The 12,893-nt window shown below is 39.6% G+C and overlaps 1 protein-coding gene across 2 annotated transcripts in view; it reads right to left on the reverse strand.

The window, feature by feature from the left end:
• The window catches only part of tspan18b (tetraspanin 18b), a 54,648-nt gene that overhangs the window by 20,144 nt on the left and 21,611 nt on the right, over positions 1–12,893 (reverse strand). For both annotated transcript variants that reach the window (XM_066701142.1, XM_066701143.1), the window contains exon 2: positions 5,231–5,314. The gene's annotated coding sequence lies outside the window, so the exon portion shown is untranslated. The remainder of the gene's footprint in view (positions 1–5,230; positions 5,315–12,893) is intronic.

The following is a 12,893-nucleotide window of genomic DNA, read 5'->3' on the forward strand; positions in this document are numbered from 1 at the left end:
GAGGAGCTTTTCCAGATCAGCAGGGACACACGCACCCGGGGACACAAATGGAAATTGGGCTTCAAGGCATTAAAGACAGAAAACAGGAGACACTTCTTCACACAGAGAGTTGTTACAATCTGGAACAAACTCCCCAGTGATATGCTTGAAGCTGACAATTTAGGAACATTTGAAAACAGACTGGATAGGATCCTTGGATCACTTAGTTACTAATGGACACCAAACGTGCATGATGGGTCGAATGGCCTCCTTTCATTTGTACACTTTTTACTGTATGTTCTTATGTTCTTAATTTTTGAAGAACTTCTGTTTACGAAAGGGCCAGTCGTGTTGGCACTAAAACCTGAAGCAGTTGCAGTGACAGAATTGAGTTTGCTTTTTGTCCATGTCTTTAAATCTATTGTGACTTATGTTCCATAATAAGACTGGACATAAAAATCTGGACTTACAAATACTTTAGCACCCCCCCCCCCACCAACACACACACACACACACACACACACACAGGAGACATGGACAAACTCCCAAATTAGTGCTTTCATGCATTGCTAACGTAAATGAGACAAACACCACATACACCAAGTAAAGCAGCAGCAGCTTCTCTGTGAATTATTAATATTCCCAAGGGAATTTAAGAGGAACTAGGTCTGTCTCGCTCTCTTTAAAGTCATTTCTAATTTTGAATTAAATAGTCATAATTACGAAATGAAAGTATGTCGTTGAATTTTGATAATGCTGGTGCTATTTTCATATTCTTTTCATTTTCAAATAATCTGATTTAACTGCTTTTTCCCCTTGCAAATTGGGTTCCCTTACATTTATTATTTTTCTATATGAATGCTTAATTTAAAACCTGATTGAAGCTGTAGTCGGGTACTAATTGATTGCTTTACCTACTTTAACACTTTTTCATGTCTTATTGCATATTTATGGCTTCCACATTTTGCCTGTGGGAATCTTATTTGGACTAAGCTTGCAAGCTAAAACTATATGACAACTGTGATGTTTGATCATTAAACACCCGTTTTTGGACCACATCCTTGGACCGTTCTTTGAAAACCATAAAAATCCTGCCATAAGAACAGTCCATGTTTAATGTGAAAATGTGAATTCTGTGCAGACTCAGTACACTTTCTCTGCTATTACCAATGCTTCTGCATTTTCATGACAACTGACAATCACTAAAGGCAATTTCCTTACCCGTGCACTATAATTAAATCTCCACTCTTCATGAATGGCTGGCTCCTATTTTTCTTATTGCATAGAAAAGTAATTTGTGCTAGCATTTTCAAGAGTTGCTTGCATATCATAGCATAGTGTTTCACCTTCTTACTGTGTATCATGAAACAGGCTTCAAACATCATTTTACATTACATTTCTTCTGAAATTTTGTAGAAACAACAGAAGCACCTTAAACGTCACTTTTTAAATACAAATTCAGACAAACTCACTGCTATACCAGGCAACCAGACGCTGAGATTGTATTCAGTAAACAACAGTGTAGAATAAGAATTTCAGTTTACGCTGTCTGGCAGGACTTTACATGAAGGTTTTTCACAATTACTCTAGAAAAGACAATATTATTCTATGCCTACAGAGTACTAATAAAAAAGTTTTTACAACACAACTATATACCATATCCCAGCAATGCTCTGTCACCATATTTATATCAAATATGCATTAGAACAGAATTTCATATTCTTAATAATATCTCACTGTCATGCATTTTTAATCACTCTCACAGTAGGAGGAAAACATTTTGTGAGTAAATACACAAAGAAAGTCTACACAATTGTGGGAACAAACAAAGGTTCCTGAATGCAAACTTGTGTTACATTTTGCACACTCTTTTCGCAAGCCATAATACCACAATCGCTTTGTTGTTGCCCAGATGTGTGACTTTTTGGATTTCCATTCAAAGTCAAGATGCATATGTAACATGTTGTTGGTACATTTTTCTTACACTGTGTCATAAACACATTTTAATAATGTTGCATTCCCAGAAAATTCAATTTTTGTTTGCTCGTTAGTTTTGCTTTTCATCATTAAATAGAAAGTTGAACACACTTACTAATGTCTGTTATGGTTGATACATCGTTCAAAGACAAACCAAGACCCGAGCTGGGAGAGGGGAGGTGGTGGCTGTGGCACCTACATTCTTTTAGAGAGCATGCAATACGTTTGCCATCTGCCAGTCAACAAACACATCACTTCAAATTAGTGGGGATGTATGACAGAGCTGAAGCTGGCAGCAGGCACAGCGAAAGAGCCGCTTCGCAAGATGGGATCAAATTCCTTGGCGGAAGCAGCTGAGACAGAGTGTGTGGGCACATAACTCTGGGACCAAGGTTAAAGGTCATCATCAGAGTTGTTAATCAACTGTTGTTATATTAATTCCTGATCCAAGGTGTTTGGAATTTTATTCCCCCCCAGGGAGGGGCTTGAGTTGTTGAAGGGAATCAAGCTGACAGTGAGGCAATCAGGAAGACCTGTTGCTTCAGTGTCTTCTTCTATAGGCCTAGAAACCAGCAAAGAGGACTGGGTCTCTAAAGAAGGCTTTTTGTCTGAACAAACACAGTCCAAAACAGAAGCAAGGCACCTGCTAGGTCTGCTCAGAGCTGGTTGCGTTTATCTCAGCAGAAGTAGCAGTACAAGGCAGAGGCCTGTGTATGATGAAAGCTTTTTCTTCCCCCTCTTCAACTCCGGGTTTTAAATGCAAATACGTACTCAATGTGTCAAGGATTGTGGCTTTCGTATACTTTTGACATGAAATCAATGGGAAGACACAAAGGATGTATACCGGAAGTGGTGAAAACTGTAGAAAGTGATGTCAAATAATTTATGAATCCGATTACAGACAGTCTTACAGGGTGATGTTTTTTAAGGTAGCATGTAATTTTGTCTGCTGTTCCCTCTGAGGAGTTTTCTATAACCACAAGAGAAAGCATAAAAATACATCTCCTCATTCCATATCATATAATTCCTTTTCCAAGCAGTAATTATTTCATAAGCCCAAAGAGATGGCAAGCTTTCGGCATTTAACTTCATGGTTAATCTTTTTTTGAAACACACACACACACTACTATATTTTAGAATATACCAGAATAATTTAGTGCTTGATAGAATGGGGGGAAAGAAGCTTAGAAGAGGCAATACAAAAATTAATGTGGATACATTTATGAACTTGCATAAGGCATCTGCTTTGTTGCTAAAATGCAACCTGTAAAAATAATTCAGTTTTTAAATCTTCCAAACAACATTTGGAAGAGGAACATTTCTCCAATTGCACTGCTCTATCACCAACTATCAAAGTGTGCTTTTTGAAAATCTGTAAAAGATTACGCATGCTTATGGACTGACCGCAAAATGCTGAGAAATATCGAGGCTAAGATTTGGATCCAAACAGAAATGATTGCGTTGACAGAAAAATATATAACCCAATTCCCAATTCAAAAATTGTAACATATGCTTTGTGTTTAAAATTGGAGGAGAAACAAACCAAAAAAAAAATAACATGAGCTAGTGTGTAGTAAAGTGTGTAGTAGAGCTGAAAATCTGGATGTTGTACTGAGTTAGTGTCTAACATTAGTTGAGTGAGAGCTGCTACAGTATAGGACAGGACTGTGTAACAATCTAAGCATGATGGTTTAGCGTGGTTGTCTCCAAGCCTGGTCCTGGAGAGCCTCAATTCAAATATTATTTTTATAGGAAAAAAAAAATGTCCCATGAAATCACCAGTTTGTAAAGCCAATGAAAAAAATATGAGTTATTGAACAATTAAGCAAGTCCCTTGTTCAATTAAGTGAATACAGGACCTTGAGGGCCGAAGGAGCATTTTGGTGTTTGTGCCAAATGACCTGCAAATCACTGAAATTCCCAAAACATCTGCTTAAGTGATCGGATTTAAAGGTCTTAATAAATGTCGAGTTTTAGGGTGACGCATACAATCTGCTGGATTGGCTCTCTACAGGACCACAGTTGGAGAATCCTGGTCCGAGATCACTTGTTTGAATCTGGGTTAAAGCAACAGCCAGCTCTGACTGGGATATCCAAAGGCTCAACACACAATTGACCGAGTAGCATTTGGGACAGATGGGTTCAAAGCTGGTCAGGAGTTCCTGGATTTACCAAACAACAGAGACTCCTATGACCAGGTGGGTACTTTTAAATGCAATCGCTGAGCTTAACTAGTCCTTAATCTGCCATTTGCCCCATGGCAGCTTTGCAGTGTTAAAAAGAAGCAGATGGAATCGTGGAACAAGTGGAGTCCATCTCGCTCATACTGTTGTGAGGGTTGAAGTGGATTAATAATAACCAATTTTTAAATAAGGGACATGAAATGGGTGCTTGCAAATTTAAATACAAAAAACAAAAAAGATTAAAAAGATGCAACTATTTCAGACAATGTGTAGGCAAAAGATGACAGAAAAAGAAGCCTGGCAGCACTGTTGAAAATGCCTCTGCCTCCCCTTCACTCTTCAGGGTCTAGAAATCTTACCGCTGGTGTCAATTCACACCACCCATATGCCAAAACCTAACTGAGGCCATTAAACTGGCTGGATACATTTGCAGCACTGAAAAAGATAAAGGTACTTTTTGAAATGCGTGTATTCGTTCCCCATGACACTCAGTTTATGCCGTACATATTGAGATTGCATTGTATCAGGTATTGATGTGGCTGTAGCGCTCCCCCTCCGCTACCTTCGGCGCATATATTTATTCGTGGATCTGCTCAGAATCCTCAGGCTCTTCTTCAGAGCAAATCAAGCTGGCATCAAAGTCTTCATCACAGTGACAGAAGGAAACAAAGCAGCACAGGGAATTGGACTGGTGGCAGGGCCTCGCAGATACTCCCGGTGTGAACGTGAGAATAGCAGCACGATTTTCTTCTTGGCTTCCTAGTGCAAATATAGTACTTATACATGTATAGGATATAGAAACTGATAATTACTTTGAAATCTTGAGATAGGAAAGAAGGAAATAAATGTGAGAGAAACCTATATTTAATCAATATTTGGAACAGCATCTGCCAAATACCCTTTTTTTATATATATATGTTTGATATGGGCTGTGAATATGTCTTCAAGCCCTCTCCCCTAATAGTAGTCTCTACACAGAGTTCCACCGAGCTGAACACCATCTGGCTGTATCATAAAACATGACAGAGAAACTTTTTAGAAGCAATACCGTCCATCAGCAGGAATGTGTCTAACAAAAACACCACACTTACCTGGAAATGGTTGTGTTCAGTCCAAGGCAAGCTGATCTGAAGTCAGTCCCTTTTCAGTATAGATGCCTCTCCCCTATTCATGAGCTATAAAATAATCCAAAAATACAAAGCTTACAAAATTGAAAATAAACTTTTGTAATACACGCACACACAAACGCACACATGCACGCACACACATACACACACACATACACACACACACACCACGAAAAACCTTCAGTGCTCAACAATGGAATCTTCATGGAATACATTTTAAGAATTAAAATGACACGTTTTGCAATCAATTATGTATTAGTCTTTCCCTTTCCTAAAGCTGAAGTGAAATTATCCCAGCATTTTGCCCCTTTGAATATTTTAAATTACAGCTACAGGGCAAAATTAACAGTGAAAAAGCAATCACTGGATGACTTCAGTTGAACCAAACCAGAGCTAGGGTAGATGGCAGTAAAATATTTATGCCTGCCATTGGATATTAAGATATCTGTTATTCCTCCCGCCTGAGTAATTCTCCTTTATGTGACATTTACTATACTCTCTCTGTTCTTCTCTCAATAGTTAACCTTTATTAGCATCAGATTTCATGAATTATTTAACATACAAGGTGTTTTTCTGCTCATTACCTGTAGCAGTCATGAACAGATTGTTCCGTTACCTGAGGCAGTGATCAAATCTTAATGATTTTAGCCGCTATTCAGGTTTCCATTTTAACACTTTCCATCTACTGAAAAATGACAGGAATTCCATGCAACAAATGGAAACCTAGCATTGTCTAGCTGAAAATATGCCATTTATTGTCATTACATTCATCTCATAATTAACCCTACCTGCATCTCCACAACTAAGGAGATGAGGGGGATCTAGTTATGCTGGGGAAATTATTAAACTGTTCGTTTGACACTTTTATTCCCCTGAGAATATCAGCAACTGAAGTCTAGAGACATTTTGTGTTTCTGAAGCCTAATTCTGCTGAGTGACAATCAAGGGATCAGTTAACAGGGTTGTGTGTTAAGCATGTACCTCCGAACCTTAAACAAAAAAAACACAGACTCTACTGTAAGCATCAAAATGAAGCCTTCAGAATTGTTGCAATAAACCGAAATAACCCGGGCCAGGGTATTTTAACCAAATCTCATGAGAACTAAACCACTTTCAATAGTAAGAGGCACCATTAAACAGGTGGCAAAGTTTTAAATTTGCTTGATTTGACAAACTTAATTAACCCTTATGCAAGTTTACCAGTTTTCACATCATTTTACTATGGTTGTGCCACAGTTTTACAGTGGTTTTCTTTGGTTTTAACTATGCTTTACTACACTCTACCATGAGTACACCATTATCCACCATAGTAAACATGCCTTAGAAAAAATGTTCATGGTACACCATAGCATTTCCATGGTCCTATGAATTACAGCACAGAACGGCATGATGCACCCATCGTCAACCACTGTAAAACCATGTTAGAGGTGAAAAAGTTAACCTGGCTAAACTTGTATAAGGGAAAAGCCAGAGTTGGAACACAAACCAGGAGAGCCTGTAGCTGTGAACATCTAAACCTCCTTGAAGAGGCAGCAGAGTCATTCCTAAAACAAGAGCACAGCACACCATCATTAGTGCCGGCTTGCAAAGAGAAACATTAAGCATGGCGCTTTTGTGTTCCCCACGTGACAACGCATTGTTCTGTTTATCCGAAACATGCAATCATGGCATTGTTGGATAATTTGTTGACTGCCGATATGCCCAGGACTGTAATGACTCTTGCTGTAATTAGAGATTGCAGCACAGTCAGGGGCCCAATGTGAATGCGCTTTCTGGAGAAAACGTGATTTTATCCCCCATTCCTTCTGTGCTGCCAAATTGTGAGGAAGGAGAGCAATGCAGTGGTGGCAATTCATGTAGGAGGCAGATTCCTCCAGAGAACAAGCACAGCCGAATTAGAATCCATAGATTAGAACCGTAACCAACTATAGCACTATAACCACCAGCTATATATATATATATATATGTGTGTGCGTGTTTTAAACTATATAAGATTTAAAGAACTGTAGAGGCAAAATAACCCCCCCCAACAATTATATTTGCTCCAGTAAATCCCCAGCTGTATAAATGGGTACAAATGTAAAAATAATGTGATATGTTGTAACAGTTGTAAGTCACCCTGAATAAGGGTGTCTACTAAGAAATTGGATAATAATAATAATAATAATAATAATAATAATAATAATAATAATAATAATAATAATAATATTTGCATTATGAGGGGATGTTTTATTTTGAAAAAAAGTACAACATAGTTATCCCCTTCCACCTTAGAAACAATATGTTTAATATAATTAGTCTGACACCTTCTCACTGCACAGAATCCTGCTCTGTTCCAGGGCCTGTCCAATATTTCAGATGGAGGTTTCTGTCAGTGAAAACTGGAGTGTTCGTTAATGAGCCCCGGATGGTGCACGAAGGTGTATTGTTCAATTGCCCAGTACAGTACGCTACCACAGTCCATTCTGAACTAATGTCTCTGCATTTGGTATAGAAGCCTCAGTCAAATGAAACAGGTCGGTATGACAAAAAAAATTGGTGCTAAATCTAAGGCATCCTGGTGAGGGGGCAACACTGTGAGGTTTCCATAGCAACCAACATTGAGCAAAATGAAGCACCAATAAAATATAGTGAAGTGGCAAAGGGCGCCGTCAGCCCCTCACTGCAGATTAAAGAGGAAAAATACCCAATATGCCACAAGGCCTGGACATGAGACTACAAAAGGTCACAAAACCTGTAGGTCTAACATAACAAATCTACCAAAAGACACAGCATCTCGTTTTCTCGTGGGGAGGCCAAATGTCTACCCACTTCCGTCTCTGCACGTGAGCCACCGAATAATGGCCTCTGGGTGTTGTTTTAAACTTAAACTTTTACGCCACCTGCAGCGTAAAAGGTCATATCCCCCCCACCCCACCTCACCCCAGGATTTCATTCCCTTACATACTATTGGGCCTTACATCTGAAGTAGCGTGTTAATCTTTGAAATACCTTACTCACAAGCTGACTAGGGAATGGGTTATGCAACTTTTTTTGGAATAGTAAAGTAAAAAAAAAAGCATAATTGGTTACACACTACAGAATGTGGGAATGAAACAACAACATGGTTGTGGTCATTCATAGGTCTCCCTTTACACAAAGTTTTGCTTTGCTGTTAACATAAAAACTCAAAAACTCCCTGTAAAAGACCGATTCAGCAGTGGCAGTAACTATTGCCCCCAGCTGTGATACCGAAGATTGATATATCCTCTGCAAGGAAACACTGATTTAAGGATTAATGGCACAGTGTCCAGGAACAGGAGAGGAAGTTGCAGCCCTGACCGGGGAGCCACATCCTCTTTGGCCCGACTGCAGGAGTTTTAAAGCATTGCTTTTGTGTACCATGTTGCTTAGCGACTACACTATTTAATTCATAGCTGTGTATCAGCAGACATCCCAGAGGTTACGAAAAAAAGAGTTCAAGACCATTTGTAAATTATGATACAAGACAAACACCTGGATCTCCCTGCATGAATTACAATGAATTACACAGGAATGAAGTACAGAGAATTGGCCTTTTTCCCAGCTAAACTTCTCTGTGACATTGTGGTATTAAGTCATTCTTTGACTGGACAGTCTTAAAATGTTATATGAAGGGATTGCTGAAAATAAATAAACATACTTTATACAATATGTACTGCTTATTTAAGAAAGACAAAAATCATCTGTATTCTCAAATCAATTTTTGGCACTGTGATAAGGAATCAGTGATGCACATTCTTGAGAAGAGGCACTTACAAGATTGACAGTTCGTGTTCTCCACCCTTTACGGTGATGCTAAAGTCAGAGTCATCGATATTGAATGTTCCAGCTGCAGAATGAACTTGTGTTTTCCTTGCACGACCCTGAACCGAAACTGCTGTAAAAAACAGTTTTGAGACAGAATCCATGATCCACACATGAATTCAATGCAGAGAAGTCTCTTTAAAAAGAGGCAACAAAAATCAAAGACACCTTGAACCATGTAGCACACTATCTGAACTGTCCAAACAGTCTGAGTGACGGTGCAGATGAGGAGTGCAGTAATTCAATTTTAAATGGTGCGGTAAAGCCATTGCACAGGACAATGGCAGTGGACTCGGATAATGTTTCCCTTGATGAGTGCGCAGCCACACCAAATGCTGACTTTGCACCCATAGCTTATCAAGTAATTTCCTTAAAATAACACATGCAGAGATTTCACTTTGTTATTCCAGCAGGTTCAAAGACAGTTCTACAGCTTTCAATTACATTTGGCAACCATGCAGAGAAAGCCCCAATCAACCATAAGGGAAACGATTCAAATGTATTCTACCGCCAACTCTGTGTAAGCTCTCTCGTAACCGAGTGCCAGCAAGCAATGTTCCTCTTTGAATACCGCTTAGGGTCTAAAGTGCCCTATTGTACAACAGAAGAGATTGTTGACACCTTGTAATCCAAGGGACGTGATGACAGCAAGGGAAAATTAAGAGGTTACAGATTAGGACTGCCCTTTTCATCTTTGCTTGCCAGCTGGGGAGATGCAAGCAATATTCAATTCTAAGCGCATTACTCAATTGATCATAGAGAACGATGACAGTCAGGCTAATTCAGACTTCAAAATGCCTTTAACAGCAGCCGAGCTGTAGGAAATACTATGTACAGAGAAGGATTTTCCACATGGGTATGAAAGAAAGAAAAGAAAGGAATAAAGAAATATACCTTAATCGGTTTTAGAATTGCCCGTGATCGTGAAATGCAAAATCCAAGTAATGGACAGCACTCTTGCAAACGTGTTCAAATAAAACCACAGCAATGCATTACTTACATTTGGGTTTCTACCCCAACTACCACTATAAAAATAATAATAAAAATACTATGTGGCTGAAGGGCATTGAGGTACAGAAAGCCACATATTCCGATGTAAAGTTTCACTGCAGCTGTAAAAATCTTAGCCTTGACGATCAGTCCCGAGAGTATATTGGTAGTATAAGGGACTTAGTTCAGCAAGTGCCACCGAGAACCGGACCACGATAATTAAACGTGGGTGGAAACTGTTTCAATTCACCGCAAGCTCCTAAAACATTATCCATTCTCCTGGGAAGCACAATGATGTGCACCTTGGCAGTGTGAGACTGTTTCTTTATTGAAAATGAGTAGATCTACTTATTTGTATTTCCTAACCAAGGCCTCTCTTTCTCTTTCTCTTTCTCGGTTCCCAGGGCCCCAAGGCCTAACAGTTCCCCACCGGAGGAATAAGCCATTGCTTTGAAGTGGTGCGATAAAAGGGGAGAAAACCAGAGAAGGAACCTATGAGTTTTGAGTGAGGGGGGGAGCTCTCTGGGACAGGAAAGCCAGTGAACAGTGGCCCTCTGGGAGGCAATTAAACAAGAGTATTTTCAAAGAGGGTTACAAAAACATGACTAGGGGTCCTGGCTTCTCTCAGAGAGCTGAAGGCTCCATTATCTCAACACCAGAGCTACTCAAACTTTAACCTCACCCCCTCACTTTGGAGGCGAGGCAATGGCCTTCACCAGTAAATGAGCTTTTGCCATTCCGTAAGTGTCCTGGTTGCCCATATGTACTGTGATCTGAAGCGAAGTGTGACTCACTGTGCATGACTCCAACACACACGCTTAGTGTGAGTTCTAAGACTGTTAAGAAGAGATAATTGGTCAGAAGTAGTAACGCTGGGAATTGCACCACTGGAGACAAATGACAAACATGTCCTTGGATGAGTAGTGATCGAAGTGATCATGAACCTTCTGTCCTCCAAGGAGAACATCAATAACATACTGACACTAAGCTGGTAAGCACTGTCTGGGAACACCTGTACCAAAGAAGAGGAAGACTGGAAGAGTGTGACAAAGAAGACCCCCTGAGAATGTGTGTCTTTCACAGGTGTGAGGACACTGAGTGGGAGTCAATAGTGTCTTATTGAGGATGAATTAACTTTTCGTTTTTTTTTAGCTGTAAACAGGGAAACAGAGAATTGTGGTATGTTTATGTGTTGAGATATGTGGGTCATGGGCTATTAAACAGAGGCATCACTGCAAGACAATAGACCCAGGTGCCATATGCATGCTCCCCTCCCCCCTAGCCTCACTGGAATGTCTGAAAACTCCTGTGCATTTATCTTTAACCACATCCTGTGCTGTGATTCATGAGCACCTTCCCATAGTCCCTTTAATAATGCCTACTGGGGAGTGGGCACTACCTCATATGCTTCAGGCATTACACTGTAGGTGCAGCTCAGCAAGCAGAGCAAGCAGTAACTGCTACATGTTAGGCAGAAACATGACACACTCAGCCTCAGATGAAAATTGCGCAAGCTTGCAGAATTACACATCTGGCCATGGCATTGGTAGCTAAGCCAACTCCAACAAGGCAGATCAAAACTCCACATTAACTCCAAAAGAAAAGATTCACCACAAACATCTGACAAGAAAGGTGACTTTTTATTTTCCTCAATGTCCCAGTATTTTTCTCCCCCCCAAAAAAGTTTCTCTAAAAGTTTGTCTTCAATTTGCTTTTACCAGCATTTTATTCACCCCACTCTAGTTACAATTCCAATTTACATATTGTATGCATTTTGTTCTCAGGAATCACAGTTTGACATCTTGTTTTGCAAAGATCATGCTGAAGGAGAGATCTAGACAGCATGGCAGGCCGTAATGTCAGTTTTACAATATCAGCTGCCAAAATGATATCCGGACATCCAATTATTTTCAAAAGCAAAAGGAAATGCATATTAGTTGTTTGGCATTAGGATAAATCACCCTCCTGTAGGCATTTCAAGAATTTGATGTCTTTTGTTCTAAATTTAAATCAATGCTCTGCACCAGTTTGTAATATTACAAAAGTTGCCTTTTTTCTGAAGGGAAGCCATTGATCAACCTTTTCATTTATATTCTTCTAATATACAGCTGCTGTGCATCTGTCATGCACTTTCTGACAGCCATTATGTGTGATACTGATTTAAAGCTATTCTCTCAAGGTTGTGATATGCTTTTTGTTCCAAACAACCCTCAAAAACATGGCAGAAATTAAACTAATTGTTTCAAGGATTTTGGAGAAAAATAGAGCAGTGATATTTTTGTTTTAACGTCTTTTACACCATTAGCTACAATCTTTAGGGTGGAGGTCAGACTCTTCTATAAAGACACACATTACAGATAGTCTACACTGCAGGGATCTATTTAGAAACAAGATTTTTTGTATCTATTAGTGAGCAAAGGATGTGAAAACTCCCTGTGGGCGTCATGTCTGTGATTTATTACTGCACCGGGTCACTTGCGAAGGAATAGCATACTTTCCCACTTCCATGCGAAAAGCAATCCCTCAAGTTCAGGACTGGCTACTTATATCCTGGGAAAATTCCTTTTCTCTTGAAGGTTCACTCACTGTATATGGCATACACTACAAAATGGCCATACACAACAACGACACACCCTGTCCACATCCCGTAATGGTACTTTTTACTTAGTCAAAGGGACCTGTAATTTCTTCAGATCCCTACCTTAAAAACAACAGCAGAAAATGAGCAAAAGGATTTTTCAAAAGTGCAGCATCTGCCAAAGCAGGTATGAGGATTGAGTGGGGGGAAAAACAAACGTATTAAAAAAGGCAG

This window comes from Amia ocellicauda, chromosome 4, assembly GCF_036373705.1.
Source record: "Amia ocellicauda isolate fAmiCal2 chromosome 4, fAmiCal2.hap1, whole genome shotgun sequence".
Lineage (NCBI taxonomy): Eukaryota > Metazoa > Chordata > Actinopteri > Amiiformes > Amiidae > Amia > Amia ocellicauda.